This window comes from Monodelphis domestica, chromosome 2 (assembly GCF_027887165.1).
Source record: "Monodelphis domestica isolate mMonDom1 chromosome 2, mMonDom1.pri, whole genome shotgun sequence".
Lineage (NCBI taxonomy): Eukaryota > Metazoa > Chordata > Mammalia > Didelphimorphia > Didelphidae > Monodelphis > Monodelphis domestica.
This window is the reverse complement of record NC_077228.1, coordinates 510,381,019-510,408,965: the sequence shown is the minus strand read 5'-3', so window position 1 is coordinate 510,408,965 and position 27,947 is coordinate 510,381,019. Positions and strand designations below refer to the sequence as shown.

General features: G+C 43.5%; 1 protein-coding gene and 1 long non-coding RNA gene across 6 annotated transcripts in view; one reads left to right on the top strand and one right to left on the bottom strand.

Moving 5' to 3' along the window:
• Nucleotides 1-27,947, bottom strand: part of RPH3AL (rabphilin 3A like (without C2 domains)) — a 204,073-nt gene that overhangs the window by 31,847 nt on the left and 144,279 nt on the right. The gene's annotated exons all lie outside the window — the stretch shown is intronic.
• LOC103093608 (uncharacterized) lies at nt 18,725-27,596 on the top strand. The gene is made up of 2 exons (XR_463504.3): nt 18,725-19,307; nt 27,200-27,596. It is a non-coding gene; the product is annotated as an uncharacterized LOC103093608 (long non-coding RNA).

Sequence of the window (27,947 nt, the reverse complement as noted above, 5' to 3'; positions counted from 1 at the left end):
GCATTTTTCAGGGCTAGAAGAGACCCCAGGGACTGTATAGTCCAATATCCTACCATGCGTCCATTTTACTAAAGAGGTAACAGGGGACAGCTGGGTGGAAAGAGTGCTGGGCCTGTAGTGAGGAAGATCTGAGCTTAAATTTGGCCTCAGACTCTTACTAGCTATGCAACCTTGGGCAAGTCACTTAACCTTATATGCCTTAGTTTCCACATCCGTAAAATGGAGAAGGAAATAGCAAGCCACTTTAGTCTTTTTGTAAAAAAACAAAAAACCAAAATGGGATCACAAAGAGTAGGACTCCTCAACTAAAAAACAACTTAACAACTGAGATACATTTTACAGATGAATTTATAGAATCCCTGTAATTTATAGCTTCCTAGCTATATCTGGAAGTGACTTCAGAGGCCATCTAGTCTAACTTTTTCATTTAAGAGATGAGAAAACTGAGGTCCCAGTTATGTGGGGGATTATGTGGTTTGCTCAAGATTCCACAGGTTGTATTAAAGAGAGTTGAACTTAGATCTTTTAACTTGAGAGTCAGCATTCTTTTCCCTATAATGCTTCCCTTCCTACCTCCTTTTTCTCCCTCCTTTTCTTTCTTCCCTCCTCTCTTTCCTTCCTTTTCCCCTCTTCCTCCTTCTCCTTCCTCCCATTCCTGCCTCTCCCCCTTCCTTCCTCTTTCCTTTTTTATTTCCCTCCCTCTCTACTTCCTTCTTTCCTTTCCTCCCTCCCTCCTTCCTTTCATTCCTCCCTCTTTTCCTTCCTTCTTTCCATTCCTTTCCTTTTTCCTCCCTTTCTTCCATTCCTCTTTTCCTTCCTCCCTCCTTCCTTCCTTCCTCTCCCTCTGCAAACATTAAATGTCTACTGTATGCATATATCTATATCAGGAGGTAAAGGTGATAGGAAGTCGAGATTCTGTTTAGTCTCTGACCCAATTGGGCATAAAATCTATTAGACAGATCAGAGAGAAAACCAGAGAACTGTAATCTACCATATTATAGACATATCTATCAGAGTCCTAGTACAAAGGGCCATATGGGATGTTATCATAGACAGGCTGACTGGAGGAGGCAGAGATGGCATTAGAACTGGGCTTCAAAGGATGAGAAGGCCAGAAAGGAGCCCAGACAGGCTAGTCAGTTTTAAAAGCTACAGGTTGAACTGAATATGCACTACCAAAAGAAAGTTAGCTGCGCAGAAGAGATAGCTACACTTTAAGGTTTAATTCTCTTTTTTCTCTGTTCTATAAAGTATCTGCAAATATACTTTGTTTGGGGTGTTTATTACATTCAGAATAGAAATTTATTATCTATATAATCTCATATTCTATTATAAATACAAAAACATAACTATGTCTGGGAAAAAAATTGAGGATGAGTAAGAATTCAATGGGTAAAAAAGTGGTTGGACACCCCTTAAGTAATAACAACAGTAACAGACAGCATTTAGGGAGCAGCTGAAGGTTTGAAAAGTCCTTTACAAATATTATGTCATTCAATTTTCACAAGTGTGAGGCTATTTTTAGTCTCATTTTATAGATGAGGAAACAGGAGGTAGATAGAGGTTAAGTGACTTGTTCAAGGTCACAAGGCTAGTTCAGAATTTGAACTCAGTTTTCTGACCTCTGTCCAGCACTCTATCTAATGTACCACCTAGCTGCCTATGTATCTTTATTATCTTTGCTCTATTCCTTGCTGCAGACCAAGGGCTGACCTCCTATATCATGGGTTATAACTGTGATGGCAAACCTATGACACGCACAGCCATTTTTGATGACATGTGGCTGGGGCTCCCACAGGGTTGGGGAGAAGGAGCGGTCATTGAAGGAGCATGAAGGCAACCCCTGCTCTCCTGGCACCCCCAGGCTAGCCAGCTGGGGAGGGCAGGGGCCTGGCTTTAGACTGGGCAGGGCTCTGGCCCACCTGCAAGGAAGGAGTGCCTGGAACCAATTACCAGATGCTTTTAGCACCCTGAAAAATATAGCAATGTCTTTACTCACAATTTTTCTCTCTACGTACTTTTGTGAGATCTTATTCTCAACATTAAATAATATAAAAACAACAAAAGAAACAGATTGACAGATGAAGTTAGTAGCTCTTGCTTGGGCTTGAAGTGTACAAAATACCAACCTTCAATTGAAGATTTAGCCAATGAAATTCAGCAACAAAAAAAGTCACTAATAGGCAGGTTAGTTAAAGAATTCCCCCTCCCCTCACTTATCTTAGTTCATGGCACCCCACAGAAGTTAAATAATATCAAGACCAACAAAAGAAACTGACTGACAGATAAACAAAGAAGTCACTAAGCAGGTAACTTAAATAATTAGTTTGGTTTATTAACGTTATATATTATAATTATACATTTTTGTTATTTAAACTATAAACATCATGAAATTATGGTTTTTTTCTCAAAGTGACATACCACTTGAGTTATGCTCATTTTTTTGGTGAATTTTGACACACCAAGCTCAAAAGGTTGCCCATCACTGGGTTATAAGAACGTTGGAGTGATAGTGTGGATGGCTCAGGACACAGAGTTCCAGCTATTCAGGAAACCACTCACATATGTCCTGATGACATATAAGAAGCATATTTGGCATTTTTGGGGCAGTGGGGGAAAGACTTCCCTCTTCCCAATATGCCAAACACTCAGCCCACCTTCTTCTCTTCTCCCCTAGACACTGCCTGTCTACAGAGCTCAATGCTAGAACTGGCCTAAGGATCAGGAAACCTGTAATCTGTACACATAGAATCCTAGTTATAGAGCTGGAGAGGACCTTTGGGGTCATATAGCCAATGCCTGCTATATCCAGAGCTCTGTGTTAGTAGCCAAAGGAGATAGGAGGAAGATATAGGTCCTTTCATTTTTCAGATGAGGAAACTGAGGCCCAAGGAAGAAAAGTGACTTCTAGGAACCCAGATCCAGAGCAGGAAGAGATCACTTCACAAATCCAAAACCAAGGCTCAGCAGAGTTTAAGAAACTTGCTAAAGTCACACAGGTTGTAAATGTCTAAGCTATTTACCACCCAGGTCCTTTAACCCCAAGTCTAGCATTCTCTCTCTATTTCACATTGCTGTTCCTGGCTCAGTTGTGAACTCCCTGTATGGGTCTCAGACTCCCCCTCTGCCAAATGAAGATGCTGCACAGGAACAATGAGGATGGTTTTTGGTCTTACCTCATTAAAATGAACATATAAATTTTTTTTTAAAAAATAGGCAGTAAATGATAGAATTGAAGGTTTCCTGCATGATTCCTCTCGTCCTTGTTTAAGAATTTAAATATTTGTGTTAGTTGACAGTTATGTTTATAGTTTCCATCTGTCTGTCTATCTATCTGTCTGTCCATCCTAATGTCTGCCTATCCATTCATTTATCTATCTATCTATCTATCTATCTATCTATCTATCTATCTATCTATCTATCTATCCATCTAACTATCTGTCTGTCTGTCTATATGTCCTAATGTCTGCCTGTCCATCCATCCACCTATTTATCCATCCATCTACCTATTTATCCATCCATCCATTTATTTATCCATCTATCTATCCATCCATCTATCTATCTATCTATCTATCTATCTATCTATCTATCTATCTATCTATCTATCTATCTATCTATCTATCATAAAACCAAATGAGGATCACCTAGACCAGACTTCCAGCCTTGACATTATATGGTTTTATACTATTGACCAACTTAAGCTGACCTGATGAGCTCCAAGGCTCATGGGATGACAGCTTTATAGAAGCAGAGGTAGAGATTATCTAGTTCAATTCTCTCATTTTATAGATAGGAAATCTATAGGAAACCAAGGTCTACAGGGAAGTGACTTGGGCAAGGTCACAAACCTAGTAAGTAATCAAGAGTCATAGAATCACAGGTTTTGAGATAGAAGGGCCCTTTAAGGACACCTGGCCTTGACCCTTCACTTTATTATTGAGAAAACAGAGGCCCAGAGAGTAGGAATTCACTTTCTGAAGGTCATGAACCTAATATGTACAATTCCAAGTGGGATTCTAGGTGAGATTCTTGGGTCATAGATTCAAAGAAAAATGGGACCATCAAGGTCATAGAGTCCAACTTGCTTGAGGAAATTGAGGTCCAGGAGGGGAAGTGACTTGCCCAAGGCCACAAAGGTCAGGATGTGCAACCAAGTCTTCTGATTAAATTCAGGACTCTTTCCACTATGCTCCCCAAGGCAGAAAAGTGCACCCACACATGACAGCACTTGATTTCTGACCCAATTTTCTTTTTATTTTCAAAGAGATGAATCAATCACCCATTTTGTAATCACTCCCTCATAGCCATAAGTCAGTTTCCCAAGCAATAAGGATTAAACGTCTGGCTGATGACAGAGGTGGGTATTTGAGGCGCGGGTCTTCGCCAAGTCTTTTCGTGCATGTGCTGTCATTTGGTACAATGGCGGCTTTTGTTCTTATTGTGTCTTTGAAATCGGGGGATGGTGTGTCACAACATGCCACATCCATGCACTAAGGCGGCAAGGCTGCCAGAAGCCCACAAAAGAGGGGAGCAAGAGAAGCCAGCAATGAAATCTATTCCCAGAACTTTTAGAGGAGTGAGTAATAGGGAGAGGCCAGAAGAGAACTATTTCTCCAGGCTCTTGGGCCAGGTGGCCAAAGGCTGGAAATGGGGCAGATCGGGCAGCTTCCTGTCCTTTGTACCCACAGTGCTCTACTCTTAGTGAGAACCACAGAACATAAACTTATTGCCGGGACTCACAGTGACACTTATTCAGTCAAGGTGACCTTGGATTCAATATGCTTCTGATTTTTCCCATATCATCTGGCACAAAAAGAACTTGCAAGTTTATTCTATGTTAAGAAGATGACTTTTTTCCAGAAATAAAATATTCATAGAACCATAGTGATGAACCCTGAGGTCCTTTAATCCAGCTGCCTGCCCTAGGCAGTATTGAGGCCAATACTTTAATCACAGGACCAGCCCCAGGTCCCAGAAAAAGCGAAGAGATTTTCTATTAAATAATTTTTCTCTGATGTTCTAGTCACATGTTCAGATTCCTGATAAACCCTTAATAGTTACATGCTATCACCTAATCCAGAGACAGTAGATAATTACAATAATAAGAAGCCAAATTGATTTTAGGCTATATTTTTGTGTCGACATTTGAATATGGGAGTACATGCTAGATATCCTGGGAATTCATCTCAGACCAGTCAAAAGAGCTTCAGGTTGAGTCAGATTCTGGGTTCGAATCCCAGATCAGCTCTTCCTTTAACATGGTCCTTTGTTTCTTTGTCAATAAAATGGGGGTTGAGCTAGATGATCTCTATGGTCCATTCAAGTTCAAAATCTGGACATCTATGAGGCGACAAAGGCATACTATGTGCACCTGACCTAGGAGGGGCTACGAAGGTTCTCTGCTTCTTCTTCTGGCCCTCTGGGACCATAGCATTATCACCTCTCAGATTGATACAAGGCACCAGTCCAAGTTTCTGTTTTCCTTCTTGGTTAAACTTCTTGTCTTTTTGGCTCAGACCTTTTCAAGAGACAGGGGTCAAGGGTGATAATCAGGTGTCTTGGGTGCTCTTGGGCACTTGGGGTAAGAAGGGTTTTAATTACAGTTCCCAGAGCCTACAGGTGCATACCGGGAATAGGAAGTAGGGAAGGTAGTAATGGAAGTCACAGCAAATCTAATTATGCAGAATAAGTAATCATGTCAGCTTGAATTTGAAAGCCAAGATTTCCTTACTGAATGGGCAGACCATGGTAAGATGCACTATGGAGGGAGATAATAAAATAAACAGATGATACCACTCTCATCCTGGGGGAGCTTCTAGCCTGGCTCAAATGAGATAATGTATGTAATACACTTTGTAAATGAGATCACAGGATTCAGAGCTGAGAGGGACCTTGGAGGGACCTTGGAGAGCATTCTAGTCCATTCACCTGACTCTGCTGATGGGAAAACTGAAGGCCAGGGGGGTTAAGTGATAAAGGCCACACAGATAAACAGAAAGAAAGATATATGGATGGCTGGATAGGTGGATGACCAGATAGAGGAATGGATGGATAAACAGACAAAGAGAGCAGATGTTGGATAAATAGAATGACAGATAGATGTAGATGGATGTATGGACAGATAACAGGATAGATGGATAGAAAGGTAGACAGATGGAGCAAATATTTAAGGGCTTATTATGTGCTCAGTACTGGGGTTGTGAATACATATAAGCAAGACAGTCCCTGTCCTCAAGGAGCTTACATTTGAATGGGGAAACACAAGTCATAAGACATGATAAAGGATTCACTTACAAAATGAACCACCTAGAAATAGGGTTTGCATAATAATACATGTACAACCCTGACTGAATTGCTTGTTGGCTCCAGAAGGGGGGAGGGAGACTATATAGTTCACGTAACTTCAAAGTGATCACTGCAAAGTGAAGGGGAGGCTGGATCTGGCCAAGAAAAGGCAAAACAGTCTTGAGGGTGGAATCCGGGGTTGAGAAGCCAAGCAGAGATGGAGATGATAGCCTAAGAGCCGGTTACTGCGGTTACTTTGTTGGAAAAAGTATCAGTTGCTGTTTTACATGGAATACATCACACAGATAAGTATCAGTTACTGTTGTTACTCTTGTTCCTACTTTCATTATTACTGATATTTCAAGGTATAGAGGTTATAATACTGGTGTAGCTAATGAGTCAGCTATCAGGGCTGGAAGGATGGGGGTGGGGAGGTGGTGTGAGACTCCAGAATGGAACTGGTCATGTGAATGGCTATCTATACTGCCACAGGCCCAAAGGCTTCTTGAGGCACCAACCTTCAGGGGGGAAGAAAGCAGCAGTAAGCTCTGCCCATAATTCAAATATACTATACTATATCAACCAATCAATGAACAAGGACTTATTAAGCACTTTCTGTGTCTCAAACCCTGTGACAAGTGCTGGGGATACAAGTATAAAGAATATATCAGTTCTTGCCTTCAAGGAGCTTACATTCTAATGAGGAAGACAAATGCATATGTAAGTAGATACAGAATCAAAATAGGGCATCCCCAAAGTCTTATGCTGTTTTAACACAAAACTATACAAATATAAATCTTAAATAAAAATTCATTAAAAGAAGTGAAATTTAAGGTAGATTGTAAATAGAATTGATCTTACAGATCTTATCATTGCCTGCTCACTCCATCTATCTATCTATCTATCTATCTATCTATCTATCTATCTATCTATCTCCATCCAACTATCCATCCATCCATGCTCTCTCTCTTTCTATCCATCTGTCTCTCTTTCTCTATCTATCATCTATATATCCATTTATCTATTATCTATCTATCATCCATCCATGTATCTATCTATCTATCTATCTATCTATCTATCTATCTATCTATCTATCTATCTATCTCCATCCAACTATCCATCCATCCATCCATCCATCCATCCATCCATCCATCCATCCATCCTCTCTCTCTTTCTATCCATCTGTCTCTCTTTCTCTATCATCTATATATCCATTTATCTATTATCTATCTATCATCCATCCATGTATCCATCCATCTATCCATCCATCCATCTATCTATCTATCTATCTATCTAGTACATGCTAGGGTGGGGAAGAGGGTGTCACTAGCCCACAAGCTATATACCTCCATGTCTCCCATGTTACCGAGCTATATCTCTATGTGTCCACAAAGACTATGCAAGGAAAGCCGATAGTACACTGCCTGTGTTCTACTGAGCATACTTTCTGTTTTCACAAGGAAATAAATCCACACTCTCTCCATCAGCAGAGTAAATATTGCCTTTCTTTCCACTGCACCAAAGCTGGCATCTAACCACCATTTGCCACACATGCCAGCACCCTGACTACTTGCAGCAATTTCTAACCATCACTCCATGAATGCCAATCAATCATTCCCCTTTCCAGACATCTTTGTGACAGCAAATGATGGAGAGGGAATTTTCTTGCCCTAGTGGCCCCAAAGATATTTTTCTTCCCTATGTGTGACCCTGGGTAAGTCACTGAACCCTCATTGCCTAGATCTTACCATTTCTTCCCCTCTCTCACCTCCACAGTGTCCCAGTCTCCTGACACTGGGAAGGATCCTCCAGCATCCCCCAAATATCCCCCCAAATATGTTCATCATGGTATCTGAAATTTTGTCTTTATAAATTCATTCTTTTGTATTTGAAGGATCTGGGATACCAAGAGCCCTCTTTAAAAATGCAAATACCAAGCAAGGTAGGGAGAGATATATTTTAAAATGAAGGTGATAGAAAAACAAAAGATGTCAATAAAAATTAAAAAATAAAAAGAATGCAGATAGTTGAGCCCTTATCGGCCAGTAACACCTTGGGTGGGATTAGGACAAAGCATGAGAGTGGGGCTTTGTGGGAAGGACACCCAAGATATGGTCCAGAAGAGAATAGAAGAAGCACTAAACAGAAAGGTTAGGAGGACAATAACTTCATGTATGAGGCAATGTCTTCAAATAAATCAAGCTTCTCCAGCAACTAAGAACCTGTTAACCCTCTCCTGAGCCCAATTTCTCTCCATTCCCTCCTGCTCTGGGTTCCAAGACCTTATTTCCCCCCCTCTCCTCTGAAGGCTGAAAGTTGGGGGGAAAACCCAGTGTTCTCCAGGTATTGGGCCCAGTAATGCTTTGCTGCCAAAAGGCCACAGACAGAATCACAAAAACCATTCAGGAGCCAGAAGACCCCCTTCCAGCAAGGCAAAGTCAAGGCTGCCCAGACCAGATGGCACACTGCCTACTCAGATACATCATTCTTTCATCTCTGTTGCCCATGCCTCTGTCGGCAAGACATGCCTCTCTAGCCTCCCTGAAAGCCATGATGAATTCATGGTTGAGATCTGATGTAAGCACAAATGACAGCTTCTCCATATACATTAGAAACTCACGGGGTGGGAGGAGGAGGAGGGAGACTGGGAGGGCTAAGAAACTTCTTAAATGCTAATTTTCCATAGAATAAAATAAAATGACGGAATCGACACGGCTCCAGCTGGCTCTGGGCAGTGAGCAATCCCATCTCAAAATAACAGATTTTACGATCCACAATAGCGGCTCATTAAGAATGAATGGAGAGATGGATAAAAATAGCTTTCTGTATTAAGAAATAGGAAAATGGCAAACACACTTGATAGAATAACTGCCTGAGCAGAGCTGATGATTAGTAACACTGCTGGTTGGCACATGAAGCGAAAGAGGCAGAGGTCACTGGGAGAATCCTGGGAGAGCTCTGGTTGGTTCCCTTGCCAAGGTGTGTGCCATGATTACAAGGGGGTACAGGGTGAAGGGGCAGGCAAGGGTATGAGTGCTTTACTGCTGCCCATTCCCACCACTGAGGGACATGAGAGATGGCAGTTTTTAAGACCCAAGCTATCTTTAGAATTGTCTTAATTCCTCAATAGCATTATTGCCTGGCCCAGAGTTATTCATCCTTCATTTCAAAGAGGACTAATGATATCAGGGAGTGATGTCTTGCCTCCCATGTAAATTGCCTGGTACAAAGTAGGTACTTAATAAGTATTTCCTTTTTAATTAAACCCTTGCCTTCCATCTTTCAATATCTTAGTATTGATTCTAAAACAGGAGAGTGGTAAGGGCTAGGCGATGGGGGTTAAGTGGCTTGCCCAGGGTCACACAGCTAGGACATGTCTGAGGCCAGTTTTGAACCCAAGCCTTCCCATCTCTAGGCTGACTATCTACTGAACACATAGCTGCCCTAAATAAATATTTCATGATTGATTCAGTCTCCTGCCCTGATCAGCCCAGCCCAATTTGTAATAAGGTCTCCCTTGATCAGAGCAATAAGGAACCTTAGAGGTTGTACGGTCCAATTGTTTTATTTTACAAAGGAAAAATCTGAGGCAAGAGAGGGAAATTACTTGTCTCAGGTCAGACAGGCAATGAGTAATGGAGCGAGACTTTGGACTCTTGCTCATCTGACTCTAGAAATCTCCCAATGACACATCCCAAATTTGGAGGAGGCCTTAGAAATCATCTAATGGGGGCAGCTAGGTGGCTCAGTGGATAGAAAGCCAGACCTAGAGATGGGAGTTCAAATCTTACCTTAGATACTTCCTAGCTATGTGACCCTAGATAAGTCACTTAATTCTCTTTACCTAGCTCTTACCACTCTTCTGCCTTGGCATCTATTGATTCTAAGATGGAAGAAAAAGGTTAAAAACCAGAAATCATCTGGTATAGAACCTACTTCATGTTGGCCTTAATGATGGTCCATTAGTCTCTGCTTAAAGTTTTAGGGAGCTCACTCCCCCAAAATGCTAGGCAGCTAGAAGGTGCAGTGGATATTGGAAGCAGAAAAAAATCATCTCCCTGAATTTAAATCTGGTTTCAGATACTTACTAGCTATGTGAGCCTGGGCAAGTCATGTAAACCTGTTTGCTTCACTTTCCATTTTTACACAAATGACCTGGAGAAGGAAATGACAAACCATTCTAGCATCTCTGCCAGTCTAATCCCAAATAAAGTCATGAAGAGTCTATTAAAAGGACTGAACTACTCCCCAATGCACAAGGCAGGCTATTCCTCCATTTAAAAAATAATTTATTTGTTTATTTAGAATATTTTTTCCATGTTTACATGATTTGTGATTTTTTCCACCCCTTTTTCCTCTCCCCTCCCAGAGCTGACAAGCAGTTCCCCTGGGTTATACATGTATCATTGTTCAAAACCCATTTCCATGTTATTCATATTTGCAGTAGAGAGATCTTTTAACATAAAAATGCTAATCATATCCCTATCAAACTACGTGTTCCATCATATGTTTTTCTTCTGCATTTGTTTCCACAGTCCTTTCTCTGGATGTGGATAGCATTCTTTCTCCTAAGTTCCTCTGGATTGTTCTGGATCATTGCATTGCTGCTAGTAGAGAAGTCTATCACATTCAATTGTACCACAGTGTATCCATCTCTGTGTATAATGTTCTCTTGGTTCTGCTCCTTTCACTCTGCATCAATTCCTGGAGGTTGTTCCAGTTCACATGGAATCCCTCCAGTTCATTATTCCTTTGAGCACAATGGTATTCCATCACCAGCATATACCACACTTTGTTCAGCCATTCCCCAATCGAAGGGCAGCCCCTCATTTTCCCAATTTTTTTTGGCCACCATAAAGAGCGCCACTATGAATATTCTTGTACAAGTCTTTTTCCTTATTATCTCTTTGGGGCACAATCCCAGCAGTGCTATGGCTGGATCAAAGGGCAGACAGTCTTTTGTCGCCCTTTGGGCATAGTTCCAAATTGCCCTCCAGAATGGTTGGATCAATTCACAACTCTACCAACAGTGTATAAATGTCCCAATTTTGCCACATCCCCTCCAACATTTATTGCTTTTCTTTCCTACCATATTGGCCAGTCTGCTGGGTGTGAGGTGATACCTCAGAGTTGTTTTAATTTGCATTTTTCTAATCAGGAGGGATTTAGAACACTTTTTTCATGTGCTTATGGATAGTTTTGACTTCTTTATCTGAGAACTAAAGGAGGCTATCCCATTGGTGAAGACTTTATGATAAAGTTCTTTTGAAAGCATTGTGTGTGTGTGTGTGTGTGTGAGAGGTAACATACCTTGACTGTGGTCAAGAAAGAAGCCAGTGTCCCCAGGGCCTGATGGATTCACCTGTGAATTCTATCAAACATTCAGAGAACAGTTAATCCCAATACTATACAAACTATTTGACATAATAAGCAAAGAGGGAGTTCTACCAAACTCCTTTTACGACACAAACATGGTACTGATTCCAAAACCAGGCAGATCAAAAACAGAGAAAGAAAACTATAGGCCAATCTCCCTAATGAATATAGATGCAAAAATCTTAAATAGGATACTAGCAAAAAGACTCCAGCAAGTGATCAGAAGGATCATTCACCATGATCAAGTAGGATTCATACCAGGGATGCAGGGCTGGTTCAACATTAGGAAAACCATCCACATAATTGACCACATCAACAAGCAAACTAGCAAGAATCACATGATTATTTCAATAGATGCAGAAAAAGCCTTTGATAAAATACAACACCCATTCCTATTAAAAACACTAGAAAGCATAGGAATAGAAGGGTCATTCCTAAAAATAATAAACAGTATATATCTAAAACCAACAGCTAATATCATCTGCAATGGGGATAAACTAGATGCATTCCCAATAAGATCAGGAGTGAAACAAGGATGCCCATTATCACCTCTACTATTTGACATTGTACTAGAAACACTAGCAGTAGCAATTAGAGAAGATAAAGGAATTGAAGGCATCAAAATAGGCAAGGAGGAGACCAAGTTATCACTCTTTGCGGATGACATGATGGTCTACTTAAAGAATCCTAGAGATTCAACCAAAAAGCTAATTGAAATAATCAACAACTTTAGCAAAGTTGCAGGATACAAAATAAACCCACATAAATCATCAGCTTTTCTATATATCTCCAACACAGCTCAGCAGCAAGAACTAGAAAGAGAAATCCCATTCAAAATCACCTTAGACAAAATAAAATACCTAGGAATCTACCTCCCAAAACAAACACAGGAACTATATGAACACAACTACAAAACACTCGACACACAACTAAAACTAGACTTGAACAAATGGAAAAACATTAACTGCTCATGGATAGGACGAGCCAATATAATAAAAATGACCATCCTACCCAAACTTATTTATCTATTTAGTGCCATACCCATTGAACTACCAAAATACTTCTTCACTGATTTAGAAAAAACCATAACAAAGTTCATTTGGAAGAACAAAAGATCAAGGATATCCAGGGAAATAATGAAAAAAAACACATATGATGGGAGCCTTGCAGTCCCTGACCTAAAACTATATTACAAAGCAGCAGTCATCAAAACAATTTGGTACTGGCTAAGAAACAGAAAGGAAGATCAGTGGAATAGACTGGGGGAAAGCGACCTCAGCAAGACAGTATACGATAAACCCAAAGATCCCAGCTTTTGGGACAAAAATCCACTATTCAATAAAAACTGCTGGGAAAATTGGAAGACAGTGTGGGAGAGACTAGGAATAGATCAACACCTCACACCCTACACCAAGATAAATTCAAAATGGGTGAGTGACTTAAACATAAAGAAGGAAACCATAAGTAAATTGGGTAAACACAGAATAGTATACATGTCAGACCTTTGGGAGGGGAAAGGCTTTAATAGTATACATGTCAGACCTTTGGGAGGGGAAAGGCTTTAGAACCAAGCAAGATATAGAAAGAATCACAAAATGTAAAATAAATAATTTTGACTACATCAAACTAAAAAGCTTTTGTACAAACAAAACCAATATAACTAAAATCAGAAGGGAAACAACAAATTGGGAAAAAATCTTCATAGAAACCTCTGACAAAGGTTTAATTACTCATATTTATAATGAGCTAAATCAATTGTACAAAAAATCAAGCCATTCTCCAATTGATAAATGGGCAAGGGAAATGGATAGGCAGTTCTCAGATAAAGAAATCAAAACTATTAACAAGCACATGAAGAAGTGTTCTACATCTCTTATAATCAGAGAGATGCAAATCAAAACAACTCTGAGGTATCACCTCACACCTAGCAGATTGGCTAACATAACAGCAAAGGAAAGTAATGAATGCTGGAGGGGATGTGGCAAAATAGGGACATTAATTCATTGCTGGTGGAGCTGTGAACTGATCCAACCATTCTGGAGGGCAATTTGGAACTATGCCCAAAGGGTGCTAAAAGAATATCTACCCTTTGACCCAGCCATAGCACTGCTGGGTCTGTACCCCAAAGAGATAATGGACAAAAAGACTTGTACAAAAATATTCATAGCTGCGCTCTTTGTGGTGGCCCAAAACTGGAAAATGAGGGGATGCCCATCAATTGGGGAATGGCTGAACAAACTGTGGTATATGTTGGTGATGGAGTACTATTGTGCTAAAAGGAATAATAAAGTGGAGGCATTCCATGGAGACTGGAACAACCTCCAGGAAGTGATGCAGAGCGAGAGGAGCAGAACCAGGAGAACATTGTACACAGAGACTAACACACTGTGGTATAATCGAATGTAATGGACTTCTCCATTAGTGGCGGTGTAATGTCCCTGAACAACTTGCAGGGATCCAGGAGAAAAAAACACCATTCATAAGCAAAGGATAAACTATGGGAGTGGAAACACCGAGGAAAAGCAACTGCCTGAATACAGAGGTTGAGGGGACATGACAGAGGATAGACTCTAAATGAACACTCTAATGCAAATACTATCAACAAAGCAATGGGTTCAAATCAAGAAAACATCTAATGCCCAGTGGACTTACGCGTCGGCTATGGGGGGTGGGGGGGGGGAGGAAAAGAAAATGATCTATGTCTTTAACGAATAATGCTTGGAAATGATCAAATAAAATATATTTAAAAAAAAAAAGAAAGAAGCCAGTGCGCCTGTGGAGCCAAGGGCTGCATCCTCACCAAGGTGATGTGCAGCTGGCATACTTATTAACAAGAATACTTTGATGTATCTGCATGAGCTCATCAATGAGGTACTCCCTTCCAGGAAGGCCGATCACAACCCACTGTGCATGCCTTCTTGTCCTAGGTAACTCTTGTTCATGTCCTATAATTTCTTCTGGGGAGGCACCCAACATGCTAGGTGGTCTTCCTCTAGTTCTCCTGGCATTTCATGGCTACCAATGGAGCTGTCAATGCATATTAGTGGAGAGAATTTTCTGACCAGGAACTCCCTACCCTAAAGAAATCACAAGCCCATCATTTAAAAAAAATAGGTAACCCATATTTTAGTGGTAATTTACAATTTAGGATGACCTTTTCTGGAGGTTACACATTGCAGGGTCTTACAAATGATCCTTCTAATAATTAGAGGTCTCCACCCATGTGTCTGGGAAGGAATGAGCTCCCTACTTCAAGCAAAGGCCAATAGACCACCTGTAAAGGTGGATAACGTAGATTAGATTCTGCATTCGATGATTCCTAAGGACCCTTCCAAAGTTAGGCTGCTGCAGTGGGAAATAACTGGAGTTACAGGATCCAAAGCCTCATTGCTTATTTGACCTTGGATTAGTTATTTCCCCTCCCTTGGCTTCTGCTTCCTCATAAAATAAAGCAGTTGGTTTGCACTCAGACACTTCCTAGCTGTGTGACCTTGGGCAAGTCACGTAACCCTAATCGCCTAGCTCTTGCCAATCTTCTGCCTTAAAACTAAGAAAAAAGGGAAGGGTGATTAAATAAATACCCTATAGACACATGGCTCAAAATGGGCAGGCCATTAGGAGTCAAGTGGAAACTCTGCCACAAGGAAGTGGCAAGGCTATGGAAGTTCTGAGTCCCTGGGGGTATCTTCCCATGCCCTCCCAGGAATCCTTCCTTTGGGAAAGGAAATCAGCAAGGCTGGTTTCATTTGTGTCTCCTTGGGTACACTTGGCAAAGAACTGCTAAACTGCCCCGAGGTTTACTGGTGGGGGCTCATACAGCTATCCCTGGGGAGAAGGGCCCATGGTTGAATCTGTGTATCCAGGCTCTACAGAGACTCTAAGACTGACCAGGGTCATTCTCATTCTTGGACGGGTACTGGTGGGGTCTGGTACACAACAGGAAACATATGGTCTCTCCCATTTATCCACCACATATCATTTACTGCCTTCTGTCGCTGTTTATCTTATTCATAAAATCATATGCAGTGCCTCCTTAGCCAAGGATTTAGAGTGGTCCCTGGGGATGGGTGCTTGAGGTCAGAACAAAAATCACTGCTGAGCTTTGACTCAAGAAATCGGGGGTCTGTCTGTCTGTCTTTGCCCTTGTCTATCTGTCACACACACATCCTAAGAGAGGAGAGAGAGCTCAAAAACATTGAGCAAATGAGAGACCATGAAAGATTGTGGCAGGGAGAATGGCAGACCACCAGGCGCACCACCACAGTGGAAAGAGAAGCAAACAGTTGTAGGCACTGAGCTCAAAATTGGACTGGGACAGCAGCAAGATGTTAAAGGCATGAGTTTAGGGGTAAGAAGGCTTGACTGCTGCTCCATGGCGCCTTCCTACTCAAGCTAAGACCACCACGATCACGGCATCATGATAGAAGTATCATCCCAGGGAGTGAGGGAAAGGCAATGAACTCTGTGACTCTGATTCCAAGGCTGGGTGGTCCCTACTCTTCCATTCTCCAAAAGGACCAGGAGCCATTTCCCAATCTACCTTCTTTAAGAATTCATTGATTTTCTTGTTTGCCATTGGTTTCCTTCCTTTCCTTCTTTCTCTTTCCTTCTCTTTCTTTCTTTCTCTTTCTTTCTTTCTTTCTTTCTTTCTTTCTTTCTTTCTTTCTTTCTTTCTTTCTTTCTTTCTTTCTTTCTTTCTTTCTTTCTTTCTTTCTTTCTTTCTTTCTTTCTTTCTTTCTTTCTTTCTTTCTTTCTCTCTCTCTTTCTTTCTTTCTTTCTTTCTTTCTTTCTTTCTCTCTTTCTTTCTTTCTCTCTTCCTTTCTTTCTTTCTTTCTCTCTCTCTCTTCTTTCTTTCTTTCTTTCTTTTTTCTTTTCTTTCTTTCTTTCTTTCTTTCTTTCTTTCTTTCTTTCTTTCTTTCTTTCTTTCTTTCTTTCTTTCTTTCTTTCTTTCTTCCTTTCTTTCTTCCTTCCTTTCTTTCTTCCTTTCCTTCCTTCCTTCCTTCCTTCCTTCCTTCCTTCCTTCCTTCCTTCCTTCCTTCCTTCCTTCCTTCCTTCCTTCCTTCCTTCCTTCCTTCCTTCCTTCCTTCCTTCCTTCTTTTCCTTCCTTCCTTCCTCCCTCCCTTCCTTCCTTCTTTTCCTTCCTTCCTGCATTCCTCCCTCCCCACCTCTTCTCTCTCTCTTTCTTTCTTCAGAAGAGTGGTAAGAGCTAGGTGATGGGGGCTGTTCAGGGTCACACAGCTAGGAAGTATCTGAGACCAGATTTGAACCTAGGACCTTCTATCCCCAGGCTAGGCTCTATCCACTGAGCCACTTAGCTGCCCCTTTGCCACTGGTTCTAAAAGAAATCAATTCTCTAAGAATGATTTGGTTGTGCCCTTGGGAGTTAAATGCAATGGAGAAGGCAAATGGGTAATGAGGTGCCCTGGGAAAGAGAAACAGAGTTTTGTAACTCCTGGGAATAATCCCAGAATGGGGGCTTGGAGCTAGACAGAAAAAAGATGTTATTGATCCATATTTATAACTTTCCAGAGGGAGAGAAAGGCTAAGTGAATCTAGGTTACAACCTTGATGTGATTGAGCCTAGAGCAGCCCACGTGGGGACAAATGGACTGGAGAAGGTCCTTCTGTGAGGCGGTTGCCTTAGGCACTTCTGGTTTCCCTTTGGTCTTCCTATGGAAATTGATAAGTCAGTCAACTAGCATTTATTGTGTCTACTATGTGCTAAGTACTGGGGAAAATACAAAAGGCAACCCTCCCCCATAGTGGCTGTCCTCAAGGAGTTCACTGTCTAATGGGGGAGACAATATACACACAATGGCATACAGTTGAGCTACAGACAGAAGAGCTGGGGGTAGCCTCAGAGAGAAGGCACTAAGATGAAGGAGGCTTGGGAAGGTGGGATTTTCGACACTGGGAGGTGGAGATGAGGAGGGATGGTGGGTGTTCTAGGCACCAGAGATAGCCCCGGCAAGTGCTCAGCCAGGAAATGGAGTCTCATGTGTGCGGAACGTCAAGGAGACCAGTGTGATTGGGTCACACGGTACATGGAGAGGAGTAAAGAGTAAGAAATGGGAGCTAGGTGACGAAGAGCTTTAAAAGCCAGGGAGGACTTTCTATCTGATCCTGGGGGCAACAGGGAGCCCCTGGATTTGACTGAGTAGGAGGGTGACAGGGCTCCGACCTGGGCTTTGGAGAGCTTGTTTTGACAACTGAAAGGAGGGTTTGGGGTGGGAGAGACTTGAGGCAGAAGGACCCACCAGCAGGCTATGGCAATAGTCCACAGTGTATGATGAGGATCATACCTAAGGGAAGCTGGGAAAGAGGGCTGCTGTCCATACGAGGGGTGGGGAGCAACTGGTGCTGCATACCAGCCTTTTGTCTCCTACTCCACAGTAGAACTTTTAGAACAAAATGGCACCATGAGAAGATTCAAATATAGAACCACAGAATATCAGTGCTAAAGGGGGCCTCTGAATGGCATTTTTAGAGCTTTGTGAAGTCAAGAGCCTTCCAGAATCTCATTTCAGCCTACCTTTGTAGATCTCTCTTCCTTTTTCCTTTGGAGATCTCTTTTACCCGACTTCATGGACTCAGAGACATTATTCTCCTTTCTATCAAAATGGCCGGCCTGCCTGTCTCTCTCTGTCTCTCTGTCTCTCTGTCTCTCTCTCTCTCACACACACACACACACACACAAAACATTCCCTCTCTCAACTCCATAGAATATATTCTCTCTTCACCTCCACCTTTTAGAAATCTGTAGCTTTATTAATCAATTAATTAGTATTTATTAAGTACTGGTTTAGGTGCCAGGAAGGAAGAAAGGAAGGAAGGGAGGGAGGGAGGGAAGGCAAAAGAAGAGAAGAGGACAGAAAGAAGGAAGCGAGGAATCAGTATTTATATATTTATTAAGTGCCAGTTATGTACTAAGTACTGTGGCTAAGGCTTTACAACATTACAATCACTTGATCTTCACAATAATCTTGGAAGATAGGTGCTATTATGATCCTTACATGAGGAAACAAAGGCAAACAGGGTGAAGTGACTTGTCCAGAGTCACAGGGCTGGTAAGTGTCTGAGAGATTTAAACTCTGGTCTTCCTGAGCCCAAGCTCAGCACTCCCACTAATAAGGATGGAGAATACATCCAGCCTAGCATGGGAGGAAAGGGATGGGAACTACTCCTAACTACACCAAAGTAGGGTCCGGCAGCCCCAGCACCTACCAGCACATCGCAGGTGTACCTCACATTCTTTAATGAAAGGCTCTTGTTGAACTGAAATGAGATGATGCAACCTTGCCTGTAGGGTCGATTGGGACAAACAGCTTCCCAGGAAGAAAAGAGTGAACCTAGACAGCCAGCCTCCACTGTTGGTCGGGAAAGCTAGTGTGAAGGCTGGGAGAGCACAAGGTAGGTGAGCCATAAATCTCAACTGAGGGTCCCTTCTGGAACAGCTAAGGAAACAGGGAACAAGGGACCAAAGTACCACGGAGACTGTCCTTCAATGGATACTGGAATCTGGTGAAAGAATGGAGATGGACAGGTTATTCTACTGGGGGAGAAAACCTTGGAACACGTGCCCCTGGGTAAGCCAAGACTCTGGGCTCACATGGGCTGGGCGTGACTCCAGGGACTTTCCCAAAAAGGTGATTTTCTCTCTTATTTTTGGCTTGTTGCCTTTACCTAGAATTTATTTCCAGGAAAATTCTACATGCATAGCTTAGGTATATTTGTATTCATATAACTTAGGCATATATGTTGTGTCTAGATGGGCAGCTACTTTGAAGTAGCATATAAATGCTCACTATTATTCCAGTGAATCTCTTTCTTCCACAGGGTTCAGCGAAATCCATCCCTCCCTCCCACCTTCCTTCCTTCCTTCCTTCCTTCCTTCCTTCCTTCCTTCCTTCCTTCCTTCCTTCCTTCCTTCCTTCCTTCCTTCCTTCCTTCCTTCCTTCCTTCCTTCCTTCCTTCCTTCCTTCCTTCCTTCCCTCCCTCCTTCCCTCCTTCCTTCCTTCCTTCCTTCCTTCCTTCCTTCCTTCCTTCCTTCCTTCCTTCCTTCCTTCCTTCCTTCCTTCCTTCCTTCCTTCCCTCCCTCCTTCCCTCCTTCCTTCCTTCCTTCCTTCCTTCCTTCCTTCCTTCCTTCCTTCCTTCCTTCCTTCCTTCCTTCCTTCCTTCCTTCCTTCCTTCCTTCCTTCCTTCCCTCCCTCCCTCCTTCCCTCCCTCCCTCCTTTCTTCCTTCCTTCCTTCCTTCCTTCCTTCCTTCCTTCCTTCCTTCCTTCCTTCCTTCCTTCCTTCCTTCCTTCCTTCCTTCCTTCCTTCCTTCCTTCCTTCCTTCCTTCCTTCCTTTCCTTCCCTCCCCCCTCCCTCCCTTCTTTTCCCTTCTGTCTTAAAAGTAATACAAGTATCAGTTCTAAGGCAGAAGAGTGGTAGGGGCTAGGCAATGGGAATTAAATGACTTGCCCAGAGTCACACAGGTATTTGAACCCAGGTTTGGCTCTCCATCCACTAAACCACATAGCTGCCCCTCCCTTCTTTTTATAAAAGATCTAGACCCCAAACTCTCAACCTTGAGTACTGCAGACTTGAGGTCACCCTCAGGCAAGCCTCTAGAGTTGGTGCCACCCAGGGAATATTCCCTCTCTGGATAGAGGTCTGGATTCTCATAGACTCATAGAGTTAGTGCTGGAAGGGACCTTAGTGGTCATCAAGTCAAAGCCCCTTAGTTTACAGATAAGGGAAACTGAGGCTGAGAGACATTAAATGACTTTGCCCAGGATCATTCACCTAATAAATGTCTGATGCAGGATTTGAACCTAGTTCTTCCTTATTCCCAAGTTTCCTCTGTATTGCCTCAGGGATCACACTGCCTGGAAAATAGAAATCTTCTCTCTTCAGACATAGGTGTTGGCATGACAGAAGACTGTCTAGGGCTCTCCTCTGGGCCACGTGCCAGATTCTGTCATATGCTTCTAGGTACCTTATCAGCACTCAGGCTGCTATTTCTGAGGCTGAAAAAGTCCATTTTTAGGCAGTCTCTCAGGTTATAAGATTGAGCACATGCTTGTGTCTGCCATGTTCTGAGGTATGCGTGTGCGTGTGTGTGTGTGTGTGTGTGTGTGTGTAAATCCCTCTTTGCAGAGCACTCTGGAAGAAGGGAGTAGAGCAAAGGGAAAAGGTTGTGAGGAAGATGACACATTCATTAGGAGCCCGGATGGGCCGCTCTTCCAACCACAGCTGGTCCCCAGTAGTCTTAGCTAGCTTAGCAGGGCTGCTAAGTGGCTCCATGGACAGAGTGCTGGGCCCAGAGTCAGGAAGACTCAGATTAAATCTTTGCTAGCTGTGTGACCCTGGGCCTGGTGCTCTATCCACTGTGCCACCTACCTGTCCCAAAGTGTCTGTTTTTTTAGGGGGAAACTGGAGGAATGGTGGGGAGGCCACTGGGTTGAGAGTCCAAGGACCTGGGTTTGAATCCTGATTTAAATCCCAGGATTCTAAATTGAAAAATCCAAAGCCAAGTATCTCCCTAGGCCTTCAGGGCATATGGCCAAGGAGCCTGTTGGCTGCCAGAGGGAATTCTAGCAGAGCAGCGCTCTGGGAAGAGGCACAGCTGGGACAGCAATAGAGCAGAGGCAACCCTGGGCACAGCAGGGCTGCTCTTGTGATGCACACATCTCGTGCTCTCTTTTGGGATCACCATCTGCTTATGTGCTACTGGTTCTTTTCTTCAGAGCAGTGTCTCCTCAGGCCTCTGAATGCTGTGGCTCAGAGCCATACCTAGGGGGAGAAAGAGGGGACCTCGCCCTTGGGTGCTAACACTCTGGGAACTCGTCTCTTCCCTACAGTTGTCTTCCAGCCAGTTATACTTAAACCACCCTTTCTTGGGGCCTATGTGCTCTTCTTCTGTCTCTCCTCTCCATCTTCCCCTGGGGACTGACTTGCTGAAAGTGTACCCAACTAGGGCCAACTGTTTTCTGTTCCTTCCTCTCATTTCTCTCCACCCACCCCCAAGCTGGAAGGGACCTCAGAAGCCATCGAGTTCAAATTCATTTTTAAAGATGAGGAAAATGAGGCATAAAGGCCCAAAGTTGCCCAAGTGTCCAAGCCAGGATCCACCAAGATCCACAATTGGTGTTCTGTCCTTAGATTTATGCTGCCTCTCTACAGATGCTAGTGTATTATAATTATACTAGAAAGGGAACTGATACTAGAGTCAGAGGACCTGAGTTCAAATCCTACCTCTGCTGGCATCTCTGTGACCTTGGACAAATTACTTAATCTCTCTGGGCCTCAGTTTCCTCATCTGCTGAATTGACAGTTCTAGCCTGGCCCTCCCCTCCCCTCCTCTTCTCTCTCTCTCTCTCTCTCTCTCTCTCTCTCCAAATCTCCAAGCATTATCTCTGACATGAGATCACCTCCAACTTATCTAAAACCAAATTTATTCAGCTCCTCAAACTGCCGCCCCCTCAAAGCTTCCTTATTTCTGTCAAATATCATCGCTCTCCTCATGTCTCCAGTGTGAAGCCTCAGACTCATCTCTGACTCTCCCCCTCCCTTGAGCCCCCGAATCTCCTCGTCAAGTCCTGTTGGATTCTTGGTTTGAAATGTGACTAGCATCTAATTCATCCTCCCCATCCTGACAGCCACCCCTCCAGGTCGGGCCCGCCAGTGCCCTTGGCAATCCGCAGCGAGAGCACTTAGCAGAGTATGTGCCTGGCACACAGTAGGCAGTGATCACGAATGGACTGACCGATGGACAAATCCCTGATGAAGCACTCTTGCCACAGAGCCTTCTGGTTAATCTCCTCGATGCTCTCTAACCTCTTAGTGTTCATGGTACTCCGCCCATCTTTCTAAAACACCACTTTCTTCTTGTCCCTTCCCTACTCTGAAGCCACCAATGTCTCCTCGCGGTCCACAAGGTAAAGGTCAGACTAGATTCAGAGATCGAGGGTGAGAAAGGACCTCAGAGGCAAGCTACTCCATTTTTAAAAGGACAAAATTGAGCCCCACTTAATGAAAGGAAAGTGACTTGGGAGCAGCTGGGTGACTCAGTGGATGGAGAGTCAGGACTAGAGATGGGAGGTCCTGGGTTCAAATATGGCCTCAGACACTGCCTAGCTGTGTGACCCTGGGCAAGTCACTTAACCCCATTTCCTAGCCCCCTTATTTCTCTTCTGTCTTGGAAACTACACAGCATTGGTTCTAAGATAAAAGGTAAGGGTTAAAAAAAAAGGGAGAGAAGTGGCTTGCTTAAGGTCAAGTAGGTAGTATCAGAATAGGGATTTGAACCCAGGACCTCTGACTCAAGAATCAATGTTTGATCTACCATGTCACACGGCCTCCTTTGCCCAGTATTCTAGAGCCTCCAGAATATAATCTAGTCTCTTGCTGTTCAATTGTTCTAGCTCACCAGCTTGGATTAACAGACTTTTCCCACCTCTAGACCTTTGCACATGCTGCTTCTTCCATCTAGAAATGCCTTCTCCAGTAGTCCCCTTCACTTGTGCAGATGCCCATGTTGTCCAGGCCCCACTGCCAATGCTAGTATACACGATTAATAGAAGCACAACTGGGTCACAATTCAGTAGGAATTTATTAAGCACTTACTGTGTATAGGTGAGGATGGGGGTGAAGTATGTGCCTGGAACTGGATGCTCCATGATCCACAATCCTATTTCAAATTCTAGAACCCAAACTGTCTCACATTGAAGACTTCTGAAAGTCAAGAATCATTTCTTTCCTAGCCTCTGGTCTGAAACCTCAGGGGCTAAAAGCAGAGAGAGGTAATCAATCAAACAATTAACAAGCAGCTACCATTTGGCACCATTTATAAAACACCTACTATTGCTAAGCACTGGGAATACAGACAGAAATGAGACAGTCCCTGCCCTTAGGGAGCTGGCCATGGTTCCATTCTTGCAGGAGGGCAACACCCGACCAAGTATCTCCTCTTCCATGACAGCTTTCCCCATTGGGCCAACCAATGACTGCCCCCTCTAGGGGACTTCTAACAGACAATACTACCTACATCACTTAATTATCTGAATCAAAGAACATTTTGCAATTTGTAACCTGCTTTTGACACATGCTGGCCGTGTAACCTTGGACAAGTTTCGTAGCCTCTCGGTGCACCTCTCTAAGACTGCTTCTCTTCCATTGGGTAGGAGGGAATTCTGCACAGGGAGTTCCCTACACCAACAAATCACAGGTCCAGCCCCAATCTTTGTCTATTTTCATGTGTCAGTCTTTTCTCACTGTGACATTTTAAATTTCTTGAGGGGACCATGTTTTGGCTTGGATATCACAGTATTCCTCACATGCCCTAGTCTGTACATGGGTGCTCTGTACAGATCTGTTGAAGTAAAATGAACAGAACCAAGAACAATGAATTAATCACAAAGATTCTTTAAGCAGCTGCTGTGTACCAAAGGCTGTGCTAGGTGCTGAGGATTCAAAGATAGAAATAGGCAATCTCTGATCACCAAGATAATACAGGGCTAATCAAATATCTTACAGGGATCAGGGATCTAGAGTTGGAAGGGACCTCAAAGCCAATCTAGTCCAACCCTTTCCATTTTACAGATGGGGTGATTGAGACCCAGCAAGTCCAGATGATTTGCCCAAGTTCACCAAGGTAGCATCAGAGGTGGTACATGAACCTAGGATCTCTGACTCTAGAGATGATGCTTGTATTCATACTATACTGTAAACTGACTTTAGTATTTTTATCAGGCAAATTTAATCTGGGAAGGCTTCTTGGAAGAGGTGAGTTTTGAGCCAACACATCAAAGAGATGAAAAATGGGAAATGGTGGTATATAGAGAAATGGGAACAGCATTTCAGAAAGAAGGAAAGTTTTGTTCCTGTCTTTCACTATCCCAGGCTGGGGTTTCCACCCAGAATCTTAGCACCCTTCAACCAAAGGCACGACTAAGGCAGAATTTAGAGGGTGCTGGCAGCCCTTTTAGACCTTTGGCAAGTCAGATTAGGGAGTTATCAGAGTTACGTTCCCCATATTTCCCCCTTCTATAGCAACTACATTTTAGGTGAGCTACTACCATCCCAGATCCCATGTTGTACACTCTGCTTCTGGCCTTCTCAGCACTGGTTCTCTGGTACACCAGGGTCTCTTCCCTCCTGGCCCTGCCTTCTGAAAGGTATGAAAGTCTCGTTCGTTCCACTTTCCCCAGCCACAAAAATTGGTCGTTTTACTCTTCCTGCATCCTAGAGTCTTTTCTTAGCCAACACCCCAGAAGTCTTCACTCCACTCTCTCCACACACCTCTTTCTTGTTCCAAACCCTTCTGCTTTGGAGGGAATGTGATGCAACTCTCCCTGTCACTGCCCTTCCCACCATGTAAACCCTCCGAATAGATGGGGAGATAATTCTGAATCTGTTGTATACCAGTCTCTTCTTAGACATAATTAAAACACCAGATGACTCGCCATCTGTGCCTTCCTGGTCCATCTCAGGTGAGGTGATTCCTTTGTTTTCCCCACCCTCTTAGTTGGCAAGTGCCCAGAAATGGTCAGGTCCAAACAGCAGCTGCCCCACAGGCTCACTGCTCTGATGAGGTTCCCAGGCAGATTTTTAGCATCTTGAGAAAAAAAGAGAGACCTGGGTAGGAATGTCCAGCCCTAGGAAACTCTAGCTCTAGGTTGGGGTTTCAGGGTTTTAGGCATTTCCCTGATAGGGCAAGGCAAGAAAGAGGGATGAACAGAGTGGGGTCCTCCATAGACAGGGCTGTGCTGGAGCCAGCTCAAACCAGCTAGCTGATTGTTCAGTTTTCAGTGTGAGCATTATTTGTACCTCAGAAATCGGCAAATGCCCAAATTGCTAACACTCAAATGAGGGATGCTTTACTGATTGTCTAGACTTAAGAAATTAATGGAGAGAATGTTAATAATGTACATTAAACTTAAAAGTGAGTACATTTTTTTCCTCTCAGAGAACTAGTTGTTAAACATTTATCAGCACACCCCTGCCTACACACTACAAATCATGTTCCTTTTTTTTTTTTATATCCTTACCTTCTGTTTTAGAATCAATACTGTGGATTGGTTCCAAGGCAGAAGGGCAGTAAGGGCTAGGCAGTCAGGGTTGACTTGTCCAGGGTCATTCAGCTAGGAAGTATCTGAGGGCAGATTTGAACTCAAGACCTCCCACCTCCAGGCCTGGTTCTCAATCTGTTCAGTCACTTAGCTGCCCTTCAAGTCATATGTTCTGATACCCCTCTGGAGAACTCTTATTCCAATTCTTTTTAATGTAATTACCTCTAAAAGGCTTCCTATGGATTCTAGAAAAATATTCACATTCCTTAGCCTGGAATCTAAGGGCCTTCCCAATCTAGCTCTAGTCCATCTCTCCAGACTGATTTAATATTTTATCCTTTTCTGTACTCTCAGTGGACTGTTAAGTATTCCTTAAAATCCTATCCAGTTTTATTTCTGGTCCTTTCTGAAGGCTCTCCTCCACGGCTGGAAGAAACTCCACCTCACTGACAGTGCCTGGCATGGAATAAGGACTTGGTAAATCTCTCTTCTGCCCTCTCTCTCTCTCTTCCTCCCTCCCTCCCTCCCTCCCTCCCTATCCTTCCCACTCTCTCTTCCTCCCTCTCTCCTTCCCTCCCCCCCTTTCTCCCTCCCTCTCTCTCTCATCTTCCCTCCCTCCTCTCTCCTCCTTTCTTTCCCTTCATTCTTTTTTCCTCCCTTCTTCTCTCCCTCCCTCCTTCCCTCCCTCCCTCCTTCCCCCTCTCTCTCTTCCTCCCTCTTTCCTTCCCTCCCCCTTTCTCCCTCCCTCCCTCTCATCTTCCCTCCCTCCTCTCTCCTCCTTTCCTTCCCTTCATTCTTTTTTCCTCCCTTCTTCTCTCCCTTCCCTCCCTCCCTCCTTTCCTCCCTCCCTCCTTCCCTCTTTCTCTCTCTTCCTCCCTCTTTCCTTCCCTCCCCCCTTTCTCTCTCCCTCCCTCTCTCTCATCTTCCCTCCCTCCTCTCTCCTGCTTTCCTTCCCTTCATTCTTTTTCCTCCCTTCTTCTCTCCCTTCCCTCCTTCCCTCTCTCCCTCCATCCCTCCCTTTCCTTTTCCCTTTCTTTTTTCTTTTCCTTTGCTTCTCTCTCCTTTCCATCCTAGTTCAGTTCACATATCCCTTTCTGAAGCTCTTCTCCATGTTAGCCCAGCTGAAAGGGCTTCCCCCCTCCTGAGGCACTTTGCCTGAATTTATCCTTTGGGATTGTGTTCCAAGAAAATGGAATGAAAGTAAAAAATGTGAATGTTAATGCTTTGGAAATGGGGGGTTAGGTTGTGATAGGGGCTGGCAGTGGGCAATGAGGAGCAGTAACAGGACCCGCATCCTCTGAAATCTTGCTTTTCTCACCAGTTAGCACTCAACTGCGAACAGCATTAGTCAAGTATGAATTACAGAATGTATATTGTTGTTCAGTTCCTCATTCTACATACTGGATCTGTAATGCCATCAGAGGGGCATCAGCTTTGTGCCGCCTAATCTGTTTGGTTAATTACTCATATTGTTCTTTATTTAGTTCTCAACTGATAGACATCATTCGCTACCCATAGTGGTCCTCCAATGTTCTACACCCCCCTCCCGGCTCCCATCATTGAAGAAAACATTCCAGAAGGGTAGAGACCTCTCTTACACTGACAAATGATGACAGGTGAACAATGAGAGAAAGCTGGGACTTGCACACTAAAGGTGGCTCTGGTATTATAGAAGAATCCCCCAAACCTGAGCATGCTCCTTCTTCCCTGTGACGTACGTGGCAAGCCCCAAACCACATCTCCACCTGAATTTGGCCATGCTCACCTCCCAGGGTTTTGGGGCAACCTCTTTGGAAAACTCCCAGACTCCTGATAAATATGCAAACCCTGATCCACACGTGGATGGCTATTCTACACATGAAGCTGCTACTTCATTACCTATTGGGCTATTCCATTACTTCAAGAGCTACTATTCCATCAGCTCTAGAGCTGCTGCTCCACACTTGGAGAGCTGCTATTCTATCAGCTCTAGAGAGGCTACTCTACTAGCCCCTAGGTCTGTGATGGTGAACCTATGGCATGTATGCCAAAGAGGGCATGCAGAGATCTCTCTGTGGGCTGTCCCTGGCAGAATTAGTTACTGGAAAGGCAGAAAGACTCTGGCAGAGCTACTCCCTTTCCGCTCTTCATCAAACCTCCCCACCCCTCTTCACTTACTCCCTCCTCTGAGCAAGGTGCTTAGGACTCCCTTCCCTTTCTCCCTCCCCTGTCTGGGACTAGGGGCTGCAGGGG